The sequence below is a fragment of the Pinus tabuliformis genome, chromosome 3_2, assembly GCF_031772625.1.
Source record: "Pinus tabuliformis cultivar Carrire ecotype Pingquan chromosome 3_2, CPIR1, whole genome shotgun sequence".
NCBI classification, from domain to species: domain Eukaryota; kingdom Viridiplantae; phylum Streptophyta; class Pinopsida; order Pinales; family Pinaceae; genus Pinus; species Pinus tabuliformis.
In genome coordinates this window covers 1,116,117,461-1,116,132,541 of record NC_142302.1, presented here as the reverse complement: position 1 = coordinate 1,116,132,541, position 15,081 = coordinate 1,116,117,461, and positions in this window count along the sequence as shown.

The window sequence follows — 15,081 nt, the reverse complement described above, 5'->3', positions numbered from 1 at the left end:
AAGTGGGAAACAGTATCTCGTGCGGACAAAAAGCTTTAAATGGTATTCTACGATTTCACGCGATTAACCTTAGTGGTTGACACGTAGCATGGGAAAACCACTTTTCTCATGTGCTCTCAACCTGATATTGGTCATGCAAGATTTCACGCGAGATTGCGCAACAACTATTCGGTTGGACGATTCACATCGACGGTGGAGATCGTCCAAGTTAGTTGCTGAGCGGACAACGCGATATCCGTTGGATCGAGCGGGATAGATTGACGGTGGAGATTCCGCCATTTGAAATGCTTCCGATGTATACGTAATCGCCGCTTAAAACGCAGTCACATGCAGTGGCATGTTACCCAACCGCTAGTTCTACGGCGAGTTTCCCTAATCGCTGGGATTATACCGCCTCATATGCGCGCCAACAGTTAATGTAACAGCTACCTCCGATGGTTAGTTTGGCGAAGCGGCTAAAAAGGCGGAAATGCTAAGTTTAACTGGAGTTAGGTGAAGTTCGCCAAAATTGGTGGAGTATCCCAAGGGGATATTGCATAAAGGCGCTCCAAGAGTAGTTCTCGATAGGAGAGAGAGAGAAAGAGTGAAACAAAAGGCTAGCTAGGCTAATTGGAGTCTGCTGAAGCCAATGGAATAATCCAGAGACGCTGAGGAAGTCATCTTCATAGAGATTTTCATCTAGGGAGATTTTGGAGCTCAGGGCCACCAAGGGTTGGAGGCAGTTGTAGGAGCTACCAGTACTCGTTCTCTGTGAACCAATAGTCAATCTTGACTGTAATGAGTCTTCTGAATCCATTGCAGGGATTTGTAGAAGCATTTGAAGACTTCTAAATGCCGATATGCTACAGGGAAGTTTCAAGCAGCCGAGTGCCAACCATGGAGGAAGGCCTAGTTGGGGATGCAATGCTCATTTTGAACAAATGATCAGTCTATTGTTGGTGTCTGATATGTGATAGAGATAGTAGAAGAGGTTTCAATAACAGTTAAATAATTCTGAAGGAGTTAGTGCCATCAAGAATCTCAGGGTAGCTCAAAGCACTGATTGAAGGAATCAAGTCTAAGGGAGCTTAGATCTATTTACAGAGTGATGACAGCCATGACATGGATATAGATGGTATTCTAAGCCCATTGGTTCAGTTCAGTAACCTTTGGAGTTAAGTGTGGAACTTGTAAAAGAAACTTTGCCATAATACCAAAGAGCCAAGTCAAGATGACAAAAGCTCAAGAAGACGTAGCCCACGATATTCAGGTGAACTCCTAGATTAAATTTGGTGTTATGTATTGATGTTTATTTGTTGCATTATATGGCTGTTCTATGTGTTTAATATCAGCAGAAATAAATGGACTTAAAGCACTTCAAAATTTAAAAACAAACAACATACACTTGTCTCAGGTACTTAATTATGCAAATGTCATACATAAGCTAGATCATTTATTTGTCAAGCTTTGAGTGGGAGGTTCTTGTAAGCATAGCAAGTTGTTAAAACCCCATTTCATATCAGGTGGTATCAAAACAGGTTGCTTGATTAACAGAGCATGGTTGTTTGATTGACAGAGAAATAGGTTGCTTGGTTGACTGGAAAGGTGTTTAAACAATATAAAGAATTTGACTGTTTGACTGTTTGTAAACTGATTGCTGTTTGAGGATAAGAAGGAAGAAAGGTTGAAGGAATTCACCTTACCCAAAGGACCTCAAGGCAATCCATGAAGCACAAGAGGGTTTGTTTGTAAAAGGCTTCTTGAATAAGAGTTTGACTCTACAACGATTTAGTTAAGAAATTTTGTTAATAGATTCTGAAAGCTTTGTGAATTTTGTTGAAGTTCTTTTGTTCATTTCTATATTGAAAAATTGTACAAGTGAGTTTTCAAAACCCTCCTCATTCACAAGATTCTTTGATAGAGACATGAAGCGTGACTTGTTCACTCTGATGGATATGGTGAAACAAATGTATGAAGATGAAAGGAAGAGCACCAAACTTTGAGAGCAGTTGAATTCCATGAAGGAAGAGAAGCAATTACTTTCTGATAAGTTGCATGAAATGGAAAACCAACTTCAAATTGCAAATATGAACCTAGAAAGGATGCATAAGTTGGAGACATAAATCCTTGTTGCCAAAGAAGCCTTAGTCAAGCATCAATTTGAAGAATAGGTAAATAATCCTAGTTTGTCTTCAATTTCCTCTATAAGAATGTTTGTGTTGGTTCTTTTGAAAAATATACAAGAGGGATAGGGTCCAAGTTGATGTCAAAAATGGGCTATGAAGGAAAAGGATTGGGAAAACATGCACAAGGCATTGTTGAACCAATAATGGTTGAGAAAAGGCCTAAGTATTTGGATCTTGGCTATGGACAATCTTATGGAGAAAGTTCCAAACAAGCCATGAAGGCAATTGAAACAGTTCCTAGAAGGAGTTTCATTTTAGGTTCTCTACCTCAAGTTTGTAAAGATTGTATTCATGGGGAATGCAATAGTTTGAAACATACTTTGCAAGAAGAAGGTGTTCATAAGCATGCACTTGAACAAAAATAGTTGTGAAATCTCTAAAATCATCGAAACGATTGATGGTGTTCCGAAGGGGGACATTTCTTCATTCATTTCACCTTCTCGTGAAGTCAATAAAGGTGAAAGAGAAAGGTATAAATTTGATTTCAGTCACATTTCTTTTGATTATGTAAAGCATGGTAAATTTACACATAAGCATTTGAAAAAAATTGCATGTTTCGTTTGTGGTTTGGTTAACCATAGTGTTTCTAGATGTTGGAAGAAAATGGCCACATATAAGAAAGTTTTGAAGAAAAGGAGGCAAGAAGCCAAAGTTCCATTGGACAAGGAAAATTATGCTGTAAAGAGGATGAGCATGTGTTGCACTTATTTCCATAAGCAAGGACATATTTCTGAAAAGTGTTGGACTTTGAATCCAACAATGCTTCCACGAACTTTGAAGAAAGTGGAAAAAGAAAATGACAAGAATGGAAAGGAAGTTTCCATAATTAATGTGTTTCAGGATGATTCACATGTTGATGTCGATGTGTAGTTAAAGGAAGCACCTTTGATGTGGATTGGTAAGAAATGGTTAGAGTTCTTATCCAATTAAGGTTGCATGTCTTTTGATTTGATGCATTTCTTTGCCAATGGAATGCAAGTTGCAGGGTTTTACAAAAAGGTGAATGAAAAAGTTGAGTATGAGACTCGCTTTATTGCAGCAAAATTATATTCATTTAAACTTTATAAGTAAATCCACATATGATTGAGGATATTGTACTTATGATTGTGCTTGAGAGAAAGTTGAAGAATGGAATACATACATGAGGATGGTATGTATGAACAAAGGAATGTTGATGATTTCATTGTATTTGAACATGTATGTGTAATTGACTTGATGGTCGATTGCTTTGTTTAAACATGCATGCAATGTCATATCGACTTGGAAAAGTTGATTTTGTCTCCAAGATTGAAAAAGGGAGATAATGATGAAGTGTTTCACAAGAGGTGGAATTATTTCTACTTCGAAAAAGAATCATTAAGTTATTTTTGTACATGTTTGACTTGGAGAGTCAGTTGTTTGAAGAAGGTATGTTTTTGTCGGCTTGTGATTTAGTTGATCTTTTGTGCACAAGATGTAAAACACATGATGATGATTCAAATGATGTGAACTTGTGTTGTCAAGTTGTTTCTTTCATTATGTTTTTTTTGACAAGATGTCAAAAGAAGATTTGCAGTAGCAAAAGTCACTATAGAAGTGGCTTGGTAAGAAGCGGTTTGACTTCTTGACATAGTAAAACATACTTTCATTGGTAAATATGAAAATTTTAGTTAAGTATGCATATATTTGTGATGTAATCTCACATTTTTTTGAGCCACCTTGGATCGATGATCAAGGAAGCGATGTTTAGCTACCTTCTGTAAACTTCTCAATAGAAATTCTGAATGAGTTCAAGGAAGACAATTCTTAACAGGTGGACAAGTGCATCCAGGAAGGGAAGTGTCAACTACCTTCGAGTTTTGGTTCAAAGGCACTAGCCATACAAGGCAAGTGTATGGAGACTAAAAGAAGAGGGCGTTGTACTCTCATCTACTGTATAGATCAGTATATCAGTCTTTTGGGGTCCAAAAGATTCCCAATGGGGAGGAGTGATCAGATATTGATCCAGGAGGTTAATGATAGCTCAAATTTCAAATTTTTTGAAAGAGTGTCGAATGTGAGTGATGGGATAGATCTCGTCTTCCTGATTCCAGCGTCTCGAATGGTTTGAAAAACCGACACTGTATGAAGGAGTTATCACAATTTGAAAAGTCTAGTAAATTGCAATTTATGGACATTTGACCAAGATTAGCACTAAACCTTCCCTTAAATGTCTTTCTTTAAGTTTTGTCTTGAGCACATGGGTAGTATTTAGAAAGTGGGAAATGGTATCTCGTGCAGACAAAAAGCTATAAACGGTGTTCTACGATTTCACACGATTAACCTTTGTGGTTGACACGTAGTACGAGAAAACCACTTTTCTCACGCACTCTCAACTTGATATCGGTCGTGCAAAGATTTCACACGAGATTGCATGACAACCGTTCGATTGGACGGGTCACATCGATGGTGGAGATTGTTTGAGTTAGTTGGTGAGTGGATGACACGATATTTGTTGGATCGAGCAGGATAGATCGACGGTGGAGATTTTGCTATTTGAAATGCTTCCAATGTATACGTAATCGCCACTTGAAACACAGTCACATGCGGTTGCATGTTACCCAACCCCCAGTTCTATGGGGAGTTTCCCTAACTGCCAGGATTATACCACCTCATATGCGCGCCCAACAGTTAATGTAACAATTACCTCCGACGGTTAGTTTGGCGGAGTGGCTAAAAAGGTGGAAATGCTAAGTTTAATTGGAGTTAGGTGCAGTTCACCAAAATTGGTGGAGTATCCCTAGGGGATATTGCATAAAGGTACTCCAAGAGTAGTTCTTGACAGGAGAGAGAGAGAGAGAGAGAGCGAAACAAGAGGCTAGCTAGGCTAATTTGAGCCTGCTGAAGCCAATGGAATAGTCCAGAGAAGCTGAGGAAGTCATCTTCATAGAGATTTTCATCTAGGGAGATTTTGGAGCTCAAGGCCACCAAGGGTTGGAGGCAGTTGTAGGAGCTACCAGTACTCATTCACAGCGAACCAATAATTAATCATGACTGTAATGAGTCTTCTGAATCCATTGCAGGGATTTGCAGAAACATTTGAAGACTTCTAAAGGCCAAGATGCTACAGGGAATTTTCAGGCAGCTGATTGCCAACCATGGAGGAAGGCCTAGTTTGGGGATGCAGTGCTCATTTTGAGAAAATGATCAGTCTATTATTGGTGTTTGATATGTATTGGAGATAGTAGAAGAGGTTTCAATGACAGTTAAATAATTCTGAAGGAGTTAGTTCCATCAAGAAGCTCAGGGTAGCTTAGAGCACTGATTGAAGGAATCAAATCTAAGGGAGCTTAGATTTATTTATAGAGTGATGACAACCATGACAGAGATATAAATGGTATTCTGAGCCCAATGGTTCAGTTCAGTAACCTTTGGAGTTAAGTGTGGAACTTGTAAGAGAAAATTTGCCATAATCCCAAAGAGCCAAGTCAGGATGAAAAAAGCTCAAGGAGACGTAGCCCACGATATTCGAGTGAACTCCTAGATTAAATTTGCTGTTATGTGTTGATTTTTATTTGATGCATTATATGGCTATTCTATGTGTTTAATATCAGCAGAAATAAATGGACTTAAAGCACTTAAACAATTAAAAACAAACAACATACACTTGTCTCAAGTATTTAATTCCGCAAATGTTATACATAAGCTAGATCATTTATTTCTCAAGCTTTGAGTGGGAGGTTCTTGTAAGCATAACAAGTTGTTAAACCCCCATTTCAGATCAGGTGGTATCAAAGCAGGTTGCTTGATTGACAGAGCATGGTTGCTTAATTGACAGAGCAATAGGTTGCCTGGTTGACTTGAAAGGTGTTTAAACAATATAAAGAATTTGACTGTTTGACTGTTTGTAAACTGACTGCTGTTTGAGGATAAGAAGGAAGAAAGGCTGAAGGAATTCACCTTACCCAAAGGACCTCAAGGCAATCCATGAAGCACAAGAGGGTTTGTTTGCAAAAGGCTTCTTGAATAAGAGTTTGACTCTACAGCCATTTAGTTAAGAAATTTTGTCAATAGATTGTGAAAGCTTTGTGAGTTTTGTTGAAGTTATTTTGTTCATTTCTATAATGACAACTTATACAAGTGAGTTTTCAAAACCCTCATCATTCACAAGATTCTTTAATGGAGACATGAAGCATGACTTGTTCATTCTGATGGATATGGTGAAACAAATGTATGAAGATGAAAGGAAGAGCATCAAACTTTGAGAGCAGTTGAATTCCATGAAGGAAGAGAAGCAGTTGCTTTCTGACAAGTTGCATGAAATGGAAAACCAACTTCAAATTGCAAATATGAACCTAGAAAGGATGCATGAGTTGGAGACACAACTCCTTGTTGCCAAAGAAGCCTTCGTCAAGCATCAGTTTGAAGAATAGGTAAACAATCCTAGTTTGTCTTCAATTTCCTCTAAGAATGTTTGTGTTGGTTCTTTTGAAAAACATACAAGAGGCATAGGGTCCAAGTTGATGTCAAAAATGGGCTATGAAGGAAAAGGATTGGGCAAACATGCACAAGGCATTGTTGAGCCAATAATGGTTGAGGAAAGGCCTAAGTATTTGGATCTTGGCTATGGACAATCTTATGGAGAAAGTTTCAAAGAAGCCATGAAGGAAATTGAAACAATTCCTAGAAGGAGTTTCATTTTAGGTTCTCTACCTCAAGTTTGTAAAGATTGTATTCATGGAGAATGCAATAGTTTGAAACATACTTTGCAAGAAGAAGGTGTTCATAAGCATGCACTTAAACAAGAGAGTTGTGAAAGCTCTAAAATCATCGAAACGATTGATGGTGTTTCGAAGGGGGACATTTCTTCATTTAGTTCGCCTTCTCATGAAGTCAACAAAGGTGAAAGAGAAAGGTATAAATCTGATTTCAATAACATTTCTTTTGATTATGTAAAGCATGGTAAATTTCCACATAAGCATTGGAAAAAAATTGCATGTTCCTTTTGTGGTTTGGTTAACCATAGTGTTTCTAGATGTTGGAAGAAAATGGCCACATACAAGAAAGTTTTAAAGAAAAGGAGGCAAGAAGCCAAAGTTCCACTGGACAAGGAAAATTATGCTGTAAAGAGGATGAATATGTGTTGCACTTATTTCCATAAGCAAGGACATATTGCTAAAAAGTTTTGGACTTTGAATCCAACAATGCTTCCACGAAATTTGAAGAAAGTGGAAAAAGAAAATGACAAGAATGGAAAGGAAGTTTCCATAATTGATGTGTTTCAGGATGATTCACATGTTGATGTCAATGTGTAGTTAAAGGAAGCACCTTTGATGTGGATTGGTAAGAAATGGTTAGAGTTCTTATCCAATTAAGGTTGCATGTCTTTTGATTTGACGCATTTCTTTGCCAATGGAATGCAAGTTGCAGGGTTTTACCAAAAGGTGAATGAAAAAGTTGAGAATGAGACTCACTTTATTGCAGAAAAATTATATTCATTTAAGCTTTGTAAGTAAATTCACATATGATTGAGGATATTTTACTTATGATTGTGCTTGAGAGAAATTTGAAGAATGGAATACATACATGAGGATGGTATGTATAAACAAAGGAATGTTGATGATTTCATTGTATTTGATCATGTATGTGTAATTGACTTAATGGTCAATTGCTTTGTTTAAACATGCATGCAATGTCATATTGACTTGGAAAAGTTAATTTTGTCTCCAAGATTGAAAATGGGAGATAAGGATGAAGTGTTTCACAAGAGGTGGAATTATTTCTACTTTGAAAAAGAATCGTTAAGTTCTTTTTGTACATGTTTAACTTGGAGAGTTAGTTGTTTGAAGAAGGTATGTTTTTGTCGGCTTGTGATTTAGTCGATCATTTGTACACAAGATGTAAATCACATGATGATGATTCAAATGATGTGAACTTATGTTTTCAAGTTGTTTCTTGCATTATGTTTTTTTGACAAGATGTCAGAAGAAGATTTGCAGCAGCAAAAGTTGCCATAGAAGTGGCTTGGTAAGAAGCGGTTTGACTTCTTGACATCGTAAAACATACTTTCATTGGTAAATATGAAAAGTTTAGTTAAGTATGCATATATTTGTGACGTAATCTCACGTTTATTTTAGCCACCTTGGATCGATGATCAAGGAAGCGATGTTCAGCTACCTTCTGTAAACTTCTCAACATAAATTCTGAATGAGTTCAAGGAAGACAGTTCTTAATAGGTGGACAAGCGCATCTAGGAAGGGAAGTGTCAAATACCTTCGAGTTTTGGTTCAAAGGCACTAGCCTTGCAAGGAAAGTGTATGGAGACTAAAAGAATAGGGAATTGTACTCTCATTTATTTTATAGATCAATATATCAGTCTTTTGGGGTCCAAAAGATTCCCAATGGGGCTGAGTGATTAGATATTGATCCAGGACCTTAATGATAGCTCAAATTTCAAAGTGTTTGAAAGAGTGTCAAATGTGAGCGACGAGATAGATCTCGTCTTCCTGATTCCAGTGCCCAAAACGGTTCGAAAAACCGACACTGTATGAAGGAGTTATTGCAATTTGAAAAGTCTAGTAAACTACAATTTATGGACATTTGACCAAGATTAGAGCTAAACCTTTCCTTAAATGTCTTTCTTTAAGTTTTGTATTGAGCACGTGAGTAGTATTCAGAAAGTGGGAAACAGTATCTCGCGCAGACAAAAAGCTATAAATAGTATTCTACGATTTCACACAATTAACATTAGCGGTTGACACGTAGCACGAGAAAACCACTTTTCTCACGCGCTCTCAACTTGATATCGGCCATGCAAGATTTCACGCGAGATTGCGCGACAACCGTTTGATTGGACGAGTCACATCGATAGTGGAGATCGTTCGAGTTAGTTGGTGAGTGGATGATGCGATATCTGTTGGATCGAGCGAGATAGATCGACGGAGGAGATTCCGCTATTTGAAATGCTTCCGATGTATACACAATCACTGCTTGAAACACAGTCACATGCAGTTGAATGTTACCCAACCACCAGTTCTACGGGAAGTTTCCCTAACCGTCGGGATTATACCGCCTCATATGCATGCCCAAAATTTAATGTAACAATTACCTCCAATGGTTAGTTTGGCGGAGCGGCTAAAAAGGCGGAAATGCTAAGTTTAACTGGAGTTAGGTGCAGTTCGCAAAAATTGGTGGAGTATCCCTAGGGGATATTGCATAAAGGAACTCTAAGAGCAGTTCCCAATAGGAGAGAGAAAGAGAGAGAGAGAGTGAAACAAGAGGCTAGCTAGGCTAATTTGAGCCTGCTGAAGCCAATGGAATAGTCCAGAGAAGCTGAGGAAGTCATCTTCATAGAGATTTTCATCTCGGGAGATTTTGGAGCTCTGGGCCACTAAGGGTTGGAGGCAGTTGTAGGAGCTATCAGTACTCATTCTCAGCGAACCAATAATCAATCATGACTGTAACATTGAGCTTTCTGAATCCATTGCAGGGATTTATAGAAGCATTTGAAGACTTCTAAAGGCTGAGATGCTACAGGGAAGTTTCAAGCAGCCGAGTGCCAACTGTGGAGGAAGGCATAGTTTGGGGATGAAGTGCTCATTTTGAGCAAATGATCAATCCATTGTTGGTGTCTGATATGCGTTGCAGATAGTAGAAGAGGTTTCAATGACAGTTAAATAATTTTGAAGGAGTTAGTGCCATCAAGAAGCTCAGGGTAGCTCAGAGCACTTATTGGAGGAATCAAGTCTAAGAGAGCTTAGATATATTTATAGAGTGATGACAACCATGAAAAAGATACAGATGGTATTCTAAGCCCATTGGTTCAATTCAGTGACCTTTGGAGTTAAGTGTGGAACTTGTAAAAGAAAATTTTCCATAATCCCAAAGAGCCAAGTCAAGATGACAAAAGCTCAAGGAGACGTAGCCCACAATATTTGGGTGAACTCCTAGATTAAATTTGGTGTTATGTGTTGATGTTTATTTGCTGCATTATATGGCTGTTATATGTGTTTAATATCAGCGGAAATAAATGGACTTAAAGCACTTAAATAGTTAAAAACAAACAACATACACCTGACTCAAGTATTTAATTCCACAAATGTCATACGTAAGCTAGATCATTTATTTGTCAAGCTTTGAGTGGGAGGTTCTTGTAAGCATAACAAGTTGTTAAAACCCCATTTCAGATCATGGATGATGACTCTCATTTATTTTCTTGCATGTGTAAGGTGGCAATGAACGTTGTTAAGTGTATTGTGAGGTGTGGGTTCCAATCAAGAATTTCAGGTTGGTTGGTTGCTATGGTAAAATGATTTCCCCAGGCTTCAAGGGCGTTCACAAAAGGGAGACACCAACGCATCTTCGTTTCCTAGACAACAAGCGTTTGGTTTGGGCATGTCTTCTTTATTTGTCCTAAGTACATTTTCCTTGATCTAGTTAGCCGTGATTGTTTGAATTTTAGGATGGTTGTTTCAAGTTGAAGAGATAGAAAAGTTTTAAGAGTTTCTACTTTGTATGGGAGATAAAATTTCTATTTTGATAACCAAACCACACACCTTGATAACCTTGCTGTTTACTATGGCATCTTGATTTCTTTGATGGCTCTACATTTTGCAAAAGGTTTTGGGGTTTTAGACAATGTCCCAGGTTTATGGGTTTTATTTCAAATAGTTTCCTTAAAACATATTCATATTCTTGGTCCACTATGGGGAAACTGTAAGAGGAACTACAATGATTGGCAAGTAGTCCTAGTTTCAAAGGGGTGTTGTGTATTGAAGACAAAAGAAGGCGTCCCACTATGTCAGGGTTAGGTAAGCTTAGTGAAGTATACTCTGTTTTATGAGTCTCTTTCTTACTATCAAGACATATCGTGTCTTTTCATATTTATAGGGTTACATTACTTCTAGTCGTGTAAGGCTTCTGTCTTAGGCTGTCTCTCTGCGAGCTGGTGGCCAGTTTGGTCGGACTCCTAGACAACAGTTGTTGTGACTCTCATATTTTGATTTAGCGTGCTTATGTGTAGTTTGCAAGTCAACATCATGTCAAGACCCTGCACACGTAGAGGGAACTCAGGCCGGGGAGGCTATACACAGAGCCGTAGCAGTGGATGGGTCGAGGTGTTGGGAAATCCCAACCTCGACAAGCCAGGGTTTGATGGTGTAATAGCATCACTGGGAAGACCAGGGAAACTGCATAGAATTATCAACTTAATACACCTCCATCTATCTGTCAGTTAATCTCTAGGTGGGAATCAGAGTTAAAACAACAAGCTGAGAACACTGACTTGGACTTGGTGGAATGGAAAACTTTGATCCAGTACCCATACCATTCGAGAGGCAAGTATTCTTAGTTCCAGTAGACGGTATATTTATATATGATTATGAAGAATATTGTGGCAAAAGCAATGGTGTCCATCTCTGTTGTTTCACCCAAGCCAAATACATACATGCAAGAAATTCACAAGGAAATTCAACTTATCCAACGTCAGATTTAATTTCAAAATGCTTGCCTAAGCCGAATTGAGAAGCACATCCCTTGCCTCCCTTAGACAGAATTTCCCGGATCCGACACCAAAGATCTAGTGCCCATCGACTCCTCTAATGAGTAAATGGACAATCAACATGATCATGTTTTGCTAATTTTTTTGAGATGTTTGTATGATGACTTTACAAACTTTTAGTTATTGCTATAGGTTCATAGCTATTAGGACTATTAAAGACATTCAGACTTATATTGCATTGTTAGACAATCTAATACTCTTTAAATTTTGGATGGCTTACAATGCAGTCAATGATTAATAAACCTGGTTTCCCAATGGATAGGTTGAGGCCATCTGACTTGAATTTGGTTGTAACTTGCCTATTCTAAAAAGAAATAGAAAAAAAATACCAAACTTAAAAATAAATAAATAATATATTATATAATTTATAAAATAAAATAATTTAAATGCGTATTTTGAATATAAATATTAATAATTTTTTATTTTATTTTATTTACTAACAATTCCTTTCTATTTTTAATTTCGAAATCATTTTTTTCAAATAATTATTTAATTAAATGTATACAAAATCACAATCGATCAAATAAAATAATGAATAGTATTACAACATCTTACCCATTGTCATTATATAGTCAATGATAAAGATTATTGATTCCTTAATTCCTTTGTTCACTGGGAGATGGTAGAAGCTCTAAACCCTCTCTTTGACATTAAAACTATCAGATCCTCACCACACATTGAAATAATTAGGCCTCTTCGTTAGTGGGCTCATGTTCATGGCCTTACATTCTTCCATCCACTAACAAATAATTAGACCTCTTTGTTGGTGGGTTCTTGTTCATGGCTATGTTAAAGTTATCAGCAATGACATTTTTTAACATTAAGAAAATTTGGACCTTCCAATTTGGTAATGGAGGGCAGAATCTTCTCACTTCGCTTCTCATTCAACATAATCATTTGTCCACTAAAGACCTTTTAAAGTTGTGGGCTTCACACATAAATGGACAATTTGTTGTTTTACAGTATAGTTTTCTAAGGAGAAAAATTGAAAAATATACTTTGTTAGTTGTGGGCCTCATACATAAATGGACAATACATTGTTCTACAGTATAGCTTTTAAAGGATATATATTGAGATATTATGTGAATGTATTTTATATTAAATATTAAATATTTTATTGTATTGTGAGCCTCATACATAAATGGACAGCAGGTGTTTTACAGTGTAGCTTTTAATGGACATAGATTGAGATATGGACACAATTATGTGCATGCATTACATATTGAATATTTTATATTTCATTGGGTATATTATTAATTGTGGCCATACAAAGTGTATAGTTGGGTTTTTGTATGGATCGATAAAGTAATTTTTTTTTTAATAGTTGTTTGGGAATTTGAGAAAGTTTTAGATTGAAAGGGTCAGTAAATGGGTTTATTATTATTTTTATTTATATAAATTTAAATTCAAAGTAAAGTGTTCATAGAGAGAATTTTGAGTTTTTTATTAATACAATAAGAGAATTTTATTTTTTTAGAATATATAATTTAATTTAAATGTTTAAATTAATTAAATTTTTAAATTTTGTTTTTTTAATATTTGAATTAAATTTATTAATTTAATTAAATTTCAAATAAATTTAATTAGAAAATATATTTAAAAAATTTGAAACTTGGATACCTAAGGTTGGAATACATCTCTATAGTGAAGTGTGGACCCCTGAAAAGATTTGCAAAGAATAAAGTTAGAAGGCGATTTGAACCAGGCCCAAGGTTTTCATTGCTTGGCTTAAATTTTCTTAATTAATAATAAGATTAAATTTAAAATGAGAATACATTAAATTGACATTGAGGTTGACGAGGATTGAACTGCTAACCGTTCACATTAAAAATAGCTCTTGACGTTGACGAGAACTGAACCACTGACCGCTCTCATTAACAGTTCTTGACGTTGACAAGGATTGAACTGCTGGCCGCTCACATTAACTACTCCCTGGTCACTGCTTCGAATTGCATGGATGGATTTTCAAGTTTGACGAATAAATTTGTTGGTTGAAGTTAATTTTTTTTTTTTTTCAATTGTTGTATAATTTTTTTTTTATAATATATATCTATATATACATATTTTCAAACTAAAAAATAAATTCAAATTAAATTTAAATATAAAAAATATTTATTATTCTTTATTATTATTTTAAATAAATTTAATTAAAATAATTTATTAAATATTAAAAAAAAAAAAAAAAAAAAAAAAATGAATAAACATCTTCCATACATCCTTAGAAATCAAATCCATTAACACTACAACTTTTTCTTATTGTTGAATTGAGGCTTCTGTATGAGAAAGAATTTTTCGGCGTAAATCTTATGCTAATGTATCTATTTACGCGTTTCGAACCAACGAGTGTGGTCCTCACAATGAACCACACTTGTTGGTTAGCATGAGATTTACGCCAAAAAATTCTTTCTCATAAACCTTTTCTAACTTTCAAAAAAATAATAGCTTAAGGATTAAGATGGAACGATATTGATTGTACTCATGTGCAAATTTTAAAAATATAATATATATATATATATATATATATATACTTACTTCCTTCAACATATATTTATATGTTTTTATTAGATTCATATTCTCGTTATATTTTTATTTTTATTTTTTTTAATTAAATAAATTGCTTTTTATATTTCTATTTATAATGCATTTTATTTTCTGCTATTTAACATCAATATATAATATAATTTATTTTCATTTTAATATTATTAATGTTGATATATTAATTAAACAATTATATCAATAAATACAATTCATTTAGTGTGAATTTATTTATCACTAAAACTTATTCTTTAAATCATTTTGTTGTGTAGCATTGAAATTTAATGATTTATTGTATTTAGGAGAGATATTGATTTTATTGTTATGTGTATTTCATTTTGAGTATTAAAGGAAATATAAATCTCTACTCTATTTAACAATAGTTTCACAATTTTTTTAATTATAATTTTTCTATATATATCTACATATAAGGATTATATATATATGAGGAGGATGATAACCATCACCACCATCATTCATAAGGTTGATATTACAATTTTTTAAGATAAATTTTATGGTAAATTGTATTTCAAATTCTTGATTGGACACTTTCTAACTATTAAGTGTGGTTCACCATTAAGACTTTTGATGAATGTTCTAATCCATACACGCTAATATATGATCCATACAAGCTGATATATACTACAGGATGTACAACCTTAAAAAAAATGAACATTGAAGAAAAATAATAAAATATTTAAATTGAACCTTAAAGAATTAAGGATATGATTGCTAAGTTTAATAAAATATTGTTAATTATAAGAAATTTTAATAAACTATTATTTAATGAAAAATTGATAATATTACTAATAACTAAAGTCTTCCCTTAACATTTAATATTTAATTAATAAAAATATTATTATT